At 28.4% G+C, this 12,019-nt stretch overlaps 2 long non-coding RNA genes and 1 pseudogene across 2 annotated transcripts; all 3 read right to left on the bottom strand.

Annotated features, from left to right (window-relative positions):
* Positions 1-109: 109 nt before the first annotated feature.
* Positions 110-763, bottom strand: LOC149888663 (uncharacterized). Its single transcript, XR_016452452.1, has 2 exons — positions 562-763; positions 110-424 (listed from the first exon to the last, which is right to left on the bottom strand). It is a non-coding gene; the product is annotated as an uncharacterized LOC149888663 (long non-coding RNA).
* A 685-nt stretch (positions 764-1,448) lies between these two features.
* LOC149888664 (uncharacterized) lies at positions 1,449-3,330 on the bottom strand (annotated as a pseudogene).
* A 7,653-nt stretch (positions 3,331-10,983) lies between these two features.
* Positions 10,984-11,800, bottom strand: LOC149888665 (uncharacterized). Its single transcript, XR_016452968.1, has 4 exons — positions 11,797-11,800; positions 11,623-11,703; positions 11,441-11,500; positions 10,984-11,179 (listed from the first exon to the last, which is right to left on the bottom strand). It is a non-coding gene; the product is annotated as an uncharacterized LOC149888665 (long non-coding RNA).
* Positions 11,801-12,019: the final 219 nt, after the last annotated feature.

The following is a 12,019-nucleotide window of genomic DNA, read 5'->3' on the forward strand; positions in this document are numbered from 1 at the left end:
TTGCTATTTTTCACCTAGTTGTTTTACTTTTTAATTTTGAAATATAGGTTTGTAGAACTTTAAAAAACAGGAAAACTAAACCAACAATTCAAAAGTTCAAAAATCAAAGTTTGTTGTTAGTTTGTAAGTAATTTACTTTGTTTGTCTTTACAATTAAAAACAATCAAAAAATACTAACAACCAACAGGTCTCATGCCTAGTTATGCAATCTAAATCCTCCTTATATTTGTAACTTTAGGAACCCTTTAAAAAGATATTTACTGAAATGTAAAAAAGTTTACCTGACATAGGAGGCATATTACATTTTTTACTTATTACATCCATTACTCCACTGGTCTCTCTAGCAGTAACATTATCACCATACTCATCACATACACTTTTATCATTATTTAAAGATTTCAATAAAGCCATGAAAATATTAAAACTAAAAAAAAAAAAAAGGGACACATGGTGTTCAATATTAGTAAATTAAAAAAAAAAATTATCAAATAAAAAGTGCCATTGTAATCATTCTTCCTAATGTTAACACAATATTTTAAAATACCTGTAATTTTGACATACTTTAGTTTAAACTTAAGCCAATCATCTGTTAGGTTATATCTTTTTTTAATTGCTGATTCCATCTTTCAATTTGGCCGATAAACAAAGCCATTCTTTATCCAATTTGACGGAATTGCATTTTCGTACTCACAAACAACACCTTCTTTTGAATACTCAAACTGCTCTGGCCCTCACCATAGTTTAAAGATTTTGACCATAAGTTGGATGTTATTAGCTGATAACAAATTGAAAAAACCTGTAAAACCTTTAGCAAGAAATTTTGAAGAGAGAATTTATTCTAGTATATTCAAAGTGTTTAATTCTCTTAGTAGAGCTTATTTTTTAAATAGTTACATCTTATTAGTATTGAATTTTTTATCTTAGGAAATGTTTTGCAAAGTATAACTGAAAGAAATGCGAATATTTCAAGCATTAAACATTCTTATAAATTGTTTAATGTCAGAAAATATAAATTTTTTGACTAATTTTCAATACAATAAAACAAAATATAGTTTGCACATCATTATACTTCATATTTTATTGTGAACTGTTTCAGGTTTACTCTTCAAAAAAAAAACAAATACTGATTATCATACTTCATGCGTGAATCAAGCTTTAAAAAAAGATTTAATGAAAAATTAAACTCCCTCTGTTTTGAAATACTGTTCCAATAATAAATCGGAACAGTATTTTGAAACAAAATTTTTCATTAAAAAAAAAAAAAAACTTTTTTAAAAAAGAATTGTGTAATCTAATAGACTATATTATCGGCATAAAAATGTTCATTACATTATAGAAAAATGTCTAAATTTTATGTTAAAAATGTGTTTAATTAACAACATAATTTATTTTCCATAATTCTTTATGTTGAATGCAAATCAGAACAGTATTTTGGAACAGGGGGAATATTAAATTACAGCAACAGCAATAATATAAATACGAATGAAACAACTATGAACTACTGAATTTTTAATAAAAGGTATCTTTAATTCAACATTATGATGCAGTGGTAGAATAACAGTTCCAGTTTTTTATGGATAAGTACATGCTTTATTTCTTATTTTATTCTTTTTAATGACTTTTCTCTGAAACCTGCTGTTTGTATGCAGAAGTTAAATATCCAAGAGTTTTGAGCAACATGGATTGCTAAAAAACCCATTATTGTCGTTTAAAATTTTTGTAATGCAGATCACTTTTGTTGAATGAAGGAAAAACCAGCTGTCTTTGTTATTAGACGCAATTTTTGTTTTCATAATCTTCTCATTTTTACAAGAACTAGTACTTTCAATTTCGATGATTCTTTTAGCAATCTGTGACAATGGATTTTGATGTTTACGAATATACTTTTTAAGAATTCTAAGGTAATTCTCAAAAGAGAAACCAGAGATTTCTTGCAAGCTAGAGGAATGATTACTAATGTCATCAACTATGTGAGTTAAACTATGAATGTTATAACTCATAAAATCTTGTACATACAAAACGGGGCAGTGCTAACAAACCAATTTAAAAGCTGTTGTGAGTATAACACAAATTCACCATTTTTAAAAAACTTGTCATCAACCATTATGGTCACTTCTACAGATAATGCCAAGAAATTATGATAAAATTGGTGTGAAACAATATCCTTTTAGTATAACTATGGTAGTATAAAAAACAGAGTTCTTAAACTCTGTGGCTTTCCATTGTTTAAACTCAGCCAGACTTTGTGGTTGCCAGACAAACTCAGATGGCATTTTGCCAGTAAGTTGTAGAAGATACTCTAATATGCCTGCCTTTTGAGCAGGTGCAAGTCTAGATATATTTGGACCTTCACACAAATATGTCAAGATTCTTTTAACTAAACCAAGATATACTAATTACATAATGTCTAATACAAATTTATCCTTGATAAACTGCATAAACTTTTTTGATGCTCTTTGTAATTACATAAATTAAACTCAATATCAGTTCTTATAGGATAATCTAGTCTTTCAAATATAACACACTCATTGATATATTGCCCACAAATTTCACAATTTTTACATGCATTATAACCATTATGACTGATAATAGATTTTAAAAATTGACTTGCTGAAGAATCACAACAGAAATATTTCACAGAAAAAGAATAATGCTTTTCTGTATGCCTCACGCCACTCAAACATAAAGATGTTAATTCTTCTAAAAAATCTAATAATTCTTCCTCAGATAAGGGTTTAGCATTTCCACAAAATATTGCAACACTAAATGGTGACAATTTTGAAAACCTACATAATATTGGCCATATTTGAACAGATGAACTTTTAAATAATGGAAGACCATCAATATTAACAATAAATTCAATTTTATCAATGTTAGATATCTTAACTAAATTTCTAAGTATGCATTTCTGTAATCCAAAATAAATATACTCCCTAACACACTTAACCTTTACTTCAATACTTTTAGGTGTATTTAACAACGTTCTTACATCATTTGGTAATTTATTACAGCCGCAGCAACTTAAGTAATTCGTTAGTTGCGATGTTGGAAATTTGATTTCGTACAACCCGTTTAGCCAACATAGATTGAAACATATCCTCTGCACTATTGTCAGAAATTCTGGCTTCTCCCTCAATATAATTTTCATCACTGCTCTCAGATGAATCAATAATACTGTGATTAGGACTTTCAACCAAAATATAATCTTGATTTACATCAACATCATCATCAACAATAATATTTTTCATAGATGCAACGTTGGTTTAAGAAGTTAATTTTTACAATATCTTTAATAATTTTTCTCCATTGAGAAGTCCTAGAAGTTACAATTTAAAATTTTGAATTTATTAAGCGTCTGAAACAAAAACAAATGCCAATTAGCTAATTTTAAAATAAGCTTAAGTTTAAAATAGGCATAAGTTTATGTATATATATTTACCATAATTTAAAACTTGAATTACATTTGCATCGTTAAATTTTTAACTGCTATTTTTGCAAAGCATCAATGTCAGAAAATAACTAAATAATCGTTGAAAAGCCGTGGAAATGTTCAACGTTTGTTTTTAATATTGAATTTACGTTGAAATAACGTTGAAACTTAGATCGTTATTTTTCAATCATATTTCAACCAAATCGCAACGTTGAAATAATGTTACGTGCTTGCTGGGTTTGGGATGCCCGTTAAAAGACCACATAAAGTAATATTTCAGTTGTTATTCATATTAAATACGTTTATAGATACAAACAGACACACACATATACACAAGTATATAAAAACTTTACGAGAATTGGTGAATGGGTGAACGAACACAATATGGTTGAATAAATCAAAAACTTCAATAAGGGCTGAACTCTGAAAATTCCTCAATTTAAAGTCATTATAGAGGGGGGAGGGTGTATTTCTAAACTCTGAACTTGAGAAATTCATAACTATGTTACAAATTGGGAGTTTCTGACTACGCAGAGTAAGGAGAGCAGAAGAGAAGAAAACTGTCTCAGACAGAAGTTCCGCCTCCACCAGGGATCACAAAGTTCACACAGAGAGACTTTATAAAACAGTGAGTGATGTGAATATGTGATATTGATGAAGTATGCTGTTAATAATGGCTGCCACCATCACACGTTACTCAATTACAATAGCTTCAAATTCAATTACTTTGAATATATGATTGACTCGAACAAATTGTATCTAATTTATACAACAATATTTTAGGCTTGGTATTTGGGTGCAATCGATGGTCACTCTTACTCAATAACGTATATTCGCAAGAATTAGACGTCCATGGAGGTCCAAATTAGTCGAATTTCGTCCTGATTTCTAATTCGGTAGTCTATTGACGCCCAAATAAATTTTTTTGGACATTTTAACGCTTGCGTGAACTATTTTATTGAACGCCATTTTTTTTTTTTTTTTTGTTACTGAGTTTAACCACTGCACAGTGGGCCAGGTGGTGGAAAAAAGTATTAAAAAAATATTCTCAAAAATGACATTGTTATATACCATTTTAAAGCTTAAACATCTGGCTTTTATAAAATGTATATATTTGTACAGCTCTTATGCCGTTTGCATTTCAAGCTGATAATAAAAAAGGTTTTTTTTTTTTTTAAATTTTTTTTTTTTTTAATTTAATAATATTTTTCGTGTTACTAATAAGCATAAAATTGTTATTAATTTTTAAAACTTCATTTTTTATTGCACAATTAAATAAAACTAAGTATTATCTATGAAATGAGCTATTCCAAAGTTATTTTGCAAGTAAGCTATATCAAATAAACTGGTTTCTAATGATGGCGTATTTAAAGTACTTTTTTTAGTGAAAATTTCATTTAAATAACAAAATACTTTTGCGCTCCAGGGTGCTCCAGAAATTTGAGACTTGAAATATCTTGCCCAATATGTACATTATCGATATATATTTTACCTATTGAAGGCGGATGTCAGCTGCGTCTCTATACATGATTTTTACAAGCTTCATCTTTGGGGCAGGGGGGGGGGCCAACATTCTGGCATTTTTTGTGTTCCCAGGCTCCAATCATCGCGATTTTTTAGCAAAACATCTTTTTTATCACATTAAAATGAACATATAAATATTTGGAGCTTGTTTCATGTCTGGTTGTCCAAATGTCTAATCAAGAATATATTTTTTGTATTTGTTGGCTGAAAATGAAATACTTTGATATCTATGCATTCATCATGCATAAGCCTAATAATTTACAAATATCTGATTCTGGTATTGTGGACAAACTTATTGATGGTATGAATTTGCATTGCAACAAGCAGCAATTAGGAACAATAATAACGCATCTACGAGATAAGTGGCGCAAGTCATATAGCAGCATGGCTCGATTTGAAGAAAAGAATAAAAAATGGCTTCAAAGCCATGTTCCTGAAGATTTAAATGTAACACCAATACCTATTGGAAGACCAATTAAGGCAAACTTTGATGACTACTCTACTAAAACCAAAAAACATAAAATTAGTCACTTAACTGAAATGTATTCTGCTTCTGCTTTACAATTTGCTTCAGAAATTGAAAATCCAATTGAAAAAACCTCAAAAAAAGATGGTAGAATGTCTAAAGATGAAGCTCTTTGTCTTCTTTTAGATGCGAGATTGACAAAAGCTTCCTACCAAATTATTCGAAATCAAGCAGTTGAAAAGGGAGTTGATATATATCCTCCATATAATGATGTCCGTGATGCAAAGATGTTATGCTATCCTGCAGATATAACTGTCTCAGACTTTTCAGCTGAAATAAAACTGCAAGCTTTGGTGGATCATCCTTACATGCTTGGATACGTTTTTTTGAATGTTTATTACATATTTGATATAAAATGACTTTGAAAAAATGGCAGGCAAAAACAGTAGAAGATAAATTCAAAGTAAAGGCTCTGAAACAACAAATTCAAAATAGATTTAAAGATGAAATGGGCTTGATAGTTGATGTTCCAAAATCTGGTGGTAGTGGAACATCAAATGATGGAAATACGGCTCGAAGAGCATTTCAAAATGCGGAAAAGTTCGCAGAAATTTTAAATATTGATGTTGAACTGATTCTAAATTTGCATATTATATTGACAACAATTTCATGTGGTTTAGACATCGACACTGATAAATTTGAGGCTTTCTGTTTAAAAACAGCTTGACTTTATGCTCATCATTATCCTTGGTACTATATGCCCCAATCTCTCCACAAAATTTTAATCCATGGTTCTGAAATTATTAAAACTTTAGCATTACCCATTGGTATGTATTCTGAAGAAGCTCAAGAAGCATGCAATAAAGACTTTCAAAACTATTGTGAACATTTTACAAGAAAAACATCTTGTGTGAAAACTAACCAAGATTTGTTAAATCGACTATTGTGTACATCTGATCCATTTATTGCATCTCTGAGAAAGACAGCAGGAAGTCACACCAAAACGAAAAACTTACCAGCTGGAGTTATTGACTTATTGAGATCATCTACAGATGATATTAGTTTATAAATGTGTCTTATGTACCTTTATAATTTTGGAAATGTGTGTACCTATATGAAAGTATAACTATGAATTAAAGCAAATAGTTATGCTCAATCATATTATAATCATCAAATTAATTTGCATACCAAGTTTAGAAACAAATGGCTTTAAAAATAACCCTTTAGAACTAAGCATAAATATCTGTTGCTATGCAACTGGGATTGCCATGGCAACCACAAAAAATTCATCATGCTCATTCAAATTATAATTATCCAATTACTTTATATACGAAATTTTGAGGCCTATGGATGAAAGGAAAAAAAGTTATGACTTTTTTCCAAAAATATGGGATTCTGGCCCACTGTGCACTGATCTCAAAATATAACTGGATAGCGTATACGAAATAATTTTTTGAAGCCAGTTTTGGCCTTCCAAGATGGCGGCGGAACTAAGGAATGGTGATATGAAAATTAAAAAACTGATGATAATCAAGTTTTATATCTTAAGCTCAAATATTGATAAATATATAATTTTCTGATAAAAATCTAGTTTTTCTGTTTAATATAAGATTTTTTTCATAAAAATAACGGAATATTACATAATTACATAAATTTCAAATATAAATATTTTTTTATTTAACAAAACATATTCTTACAATAAATTGCTCTATATTAACTTTCTGTTTTTCGTTTTTTAGAAAAAATATGATAAAATAAAAATTCTCAGTAAAACTAAGTACAAATTTTAATTTTGATTTGCTTAAATTTAGTTTGTTTAATAAAAGTAAAGAAAAAGTATTTGTTTGCTTGTGCAGAAATCTCAACTTTCAAATAGTTAGCATTTGTTATATAATTTATGTACCTTTTAGTTCTTAACTACCCAATGCTGTGTGCTAGAAGGTTAATAACACAACAGCATGGTAGACAGCTGATTTTATTTTTGAGATAAAATGTTTTTTAGGCATTAGTTTATCAGATAGGCACTAAAAAATTATAAATGCTGCATGAACTATTAGCTGAGCGCTGTGATTACACACAACTCAGAGAATCCTTCTAGAGTTATTATATACATATATATACATATATATATATATATATATATATATATATATATATATATATATATATATATATATATATATCATATCATAAAGATATTTTTGATTGGTTTTTGAATAGGATAAGTTTTATTAATTGCTTCCTAAGCTTTTTTCCAGCTTATTTGGCAGTTTGTTTTTTACCCAGGTGATAAAGATATATTTTTGCTTGGTTTTTTTAAATAAGTTTAATCAGTGCAAATAAATGGTTATCAGTTATAGCTGAGTCAAACATGAGAAGTTTGTTCATTAAATATTTTTGAGTAATCAACTGATCTCAAAACAGCATCAGAAATGGCATTTTGAATTCCTATTTCATTTGGAAGGTTGCCATTTATTGAGGCAAGCAACCTTTGAAAACATCTTTCAGTTTCTTCGCATATGATAGCAACACTTTTAGTTGGTTTAATTAAACCTCCTCTGTCTTTGAATTTTAAAAAACTGGTTTGTTCGAAATGAAAAGAAAGTACTAATGCATTCCAACATTTAATGCAGATAGTCTATTATAAATTTACATATAAATTTTTTGATAAGATACATAATGTTGATAATGTTTGATAACATACAAAATATATGTTATCAAAACATTCTCTTAATGATTTGTTTTGAATAACAAGTTAAAAACAATTGACTCAATTATTGAGAGCTGAAATATTACAAAGTATAATATATAAGTAAAATAACATATCAAAAAAATAATATTTTGTACTTAATATTTTTATTAAATACTATATCCATTAATTACATATATGTATTAAATAATCCTAGAAGGAACCCCTGAGTTGTGTGTACTCACAGCACTCAGCTAATAGTTCATGCAGCATGTACATAACTGGTATCTTGCTACAAAAATTGAAAATATAAAATTTGTCAAAATTGTAAATAGACACCACTGCCGCTTACCATACAGTCATGTTATTAACCTTCTAGCACACTGCATTGGGTAACTAAGAACTAAAAGGTACATAGATTATGCATAAATATTATTTAATCGTAAAGTATATCGAATATTTTGTACCTTAGTATCAAAATAATTACTTTAATTGTCTGATTTTTTTAGAAATCATTTCATTTCTTTAAAGTCATTAAAACTTTATTTCATAGTCTAGTTTTTCTTTCAAAACTCTATTTATTTTTTTTAATATTTCTGTAAAAAGCCTTATAAAATATACATAGATCACCGCTAAGAGCTCCGATCGCCGCCATCTTGGGAGGCCAATTTTAGCTTCAATTTTTTTTGAAAAAGGCAATTGAATACGCTATCCAGTTATATTTTGAGATCAGTGAGTTTAAAAAGTAAATTCTTTTAGTTTAAAAAAATATTGTTTTTTCTGTATCTTTTATTAATGGTGATTGAAAGTTTTCAAAGAGACAAATATTAGTCCAAATTTGATTTACTGAACCATGCAAAGATAGAGATATTTCATGACGAATTATTTAATATCGCTTTATTCTTTGAATAGCATGCTCTATATGTAGGTATGTGCGTATCTGCGATTTACGGCACCGATTTTAAAGTTAAAATCTGTGACCATTTTTTCACCGCGTGCTCGAGGTAGGTGTCGTAAGGATGGATTTTTCTCGTCTTTTTTTTAGAACTTTATATTAACTTAGATAATATTTTAAAAGTAGAGTGTGGTAAGTTTGTTGCAATTTGTTTTTTTTTTGCAGTTACTAACGTTTTTTAGTGATTTCATTGCTATTGAAAACTTCATTCCTGTTCTGGAAGTGAATTGACATTGAAAGGATGATGGTTTTTTTTTCTTACTTTTGAATCAATTTTATATATCTATTTTCTATGCACCTGCCAAATTTTATTAAAAAATAATGACACGCTCATATTCTATTTTTGCACGCAGTAAAGGTACCAAATATTCTTCTGTTGGAGAGGTTGGGGGGGGGATTCAAGATTATGAACATTTTGTCTATTTGACTTTTTTATTCATTAAAAAATTGTTTTTTTAGAAAAATGAAACTTTATTTAAAATATTGGTGATTTTTTTAAAGTATTCAAAACATGATTTACACACAAAAACACAAAAAAAACCATATTCTGTTATTAGTTGAATAAAAAAAATAATCGAGGCAAAGTAATGCGTTAAAAACTAAACAATGAAGTTCTATTATAAAACCACCGTAAGCCGAACGCTAATTTTTTAAGTTGGTTGCATTTTTCTTAAGCATTCCTTATAATGAATTTTTGTCATTTAAATGGGCATAATTTTTATTAGAATCATTAGTTTTTTATGAAATTTTCACCATCGTTATACTGATTGAAAGCTCTTTACAATGATGTAAAAAAATTAAATAGCTGAATAGTTTAAAAATTTTGCACACATACCTACTATATGTATTCTTACAGATGCAATAGTTTGGCTTTCTTTAACCTCATCTTACATCCATATTTTTTATTCTTTTTTTAAGTAATGAAAAAAAACATTATTAAGATTTACAACAATAAACAAGCATAAAAAAACATCATGTTCCAAAATGTTTTTGTGGCAAATAAAAACAAAAAAAGTTAAAATGTTTTATATTAAAATTAATAGTTTGTCATGGTTCGCCTCGATTTCAGGTAGCCGTAACATTACATCATTGGAATTCGGGATGTGTCTTTTGCGTTAAATAAGTATCCGTAAATTAACGCATGCGCAGATATAACATTTTGTCTACATTTTTAACGGGCTACTTATTTAACGTGACACCGGGTGAATAAAAATGAGCAATAGCTTTTACTCAGTAATTGGTCAACTTTATGTGAATAAAAAACTTCGGCAGTTTTCCTCATAATTTTATTCGCGTAAAGGTGAGCAATTTACTCAGTAATTGTTCAACTTTACGTGAATAAAAACTAAAGAAAAGTTCTTATTCACGTAAAGCTGACCAATTACTGAGTAAAAGCAATTGCTTATTTTTATTCACCCAGCCTAATGTTTCAATCAATTTGCAAAAATCAACTTAGAATTATCTATAAGTAGTTATTGCAAACATAACGAAAACATAATGAAACTGCAATACCTAAAATACTGTTAGTAAAAAAATTATCCTTAAAAAGATTTTACTATAATCAAACAGTAAAAAAATTGTTCTTATCCGCCAATCGTAATTTAAAAACGGATAACTTTAACGAAATATTTGAAATATACCCAGACAGCCTCCCGTTAGAGGCCCAATGCTGGCCCAGTTTCACTTGCGACCGCGGCGCGATGACGGCCCAATGTCAAAACGGCCAGTGGCCCAGCATCGCTAGCCAGCACTGGCCCGGGATCATTTTCCAGCATTCGTCCGTGATCGTATGCCAGCGCTGAACCGTTACTTTTAACCAATATACATTCACTAACGAGCTATTATTGGCCATTTCTAATGTGATATCGCATAAATACAAATACAAAAGTAAATATTTTTTGATATTAATTCCAGTTCAAATCGACTAAAATAATTTTAAATAGAATAGATATTATTGATAGTTTGAAATAGTGCTATTTAACCAACGAGTTTTTTCGTTCTTCTCAAGCCTTTCGTCCACCATTTCGATCTCCTAAAAGCTGAAAATACTCTTCAGCCAACGCTCAAACTCTTCGCTTGATGCTCCCGAGTTTAAATGGTTTAGTTTTACAGCACCTAAATACAAACATTAACTTGACAAAATTATAAATATAACAACTTAACACATATATACATATATACATATATACATATATACATATATACATATATACATATATACATATATATATATATATATATATATATATATATATATATATATATATATATATATATATATATATATATATATATATATATATATATATATATATATATATATATATACACACACACATATATATATTTTAAATAAAAATAAAAATTTCTTCTTACCCAATAAAATCTTTTTTTTCTTCAAGTTTTCCACTGAAATAACCAGCTCTTTTTTAACAGCTGTAAAAATCAGGATCTCTTAGAAATTTCATTCTTAAAATTTCTAGTAAAATAAAGATAAACATTTACAAATATTACTTAAAATAACTGAAAGTATAAATTCTAAGCATATTACTACTAACCAGTGCAATGAAGTGTTCCTTCACTCACTTTGGCAAGAATCCGTCTAACAGATGAACATCGATTGAATGTCAATGAAGACCCTGAAAATTAAAATTTAAAAAAAAATTAATGAAACTGTTTATTTTAACAATAGTTTAATGTGCATTTTACTGCATATACATACATATGTATACACATATAGTTATAGTGCATTCCAAAAATGAGGAGAGTGACCATTGACAAAATAATTTAATGAATATAATACAAGTATCAATAAATTACAACCTTAAAAGTTATAAATTACAACCTTTAACTTAAATGCATGACTACATTGTAGTGTACATGTATATACTAAAAATACCAAAAGTATCTCAAAAATCTAATGTGAAAATACGAAATACGAAATATAAAACACGA

The sequence above is a fragment of the Hydra viridissima genome, unplaced genomic scaffold, assembly GCF_058129835.1.
Source record: "Hydra viridissima isolate aposymbiotic clone 2 unplaced genomic scaffold, HvirCarnegie_v1 scaffold_5, whole genome shotgun sequence".
In the NCBI taxonomy this organism is placed as follows: Eukaryota; Metazoa; Cnidaria; class Hydrozoa; order Anthoathecata; family Hydridae; genus Hydra; species Hydra viridissima.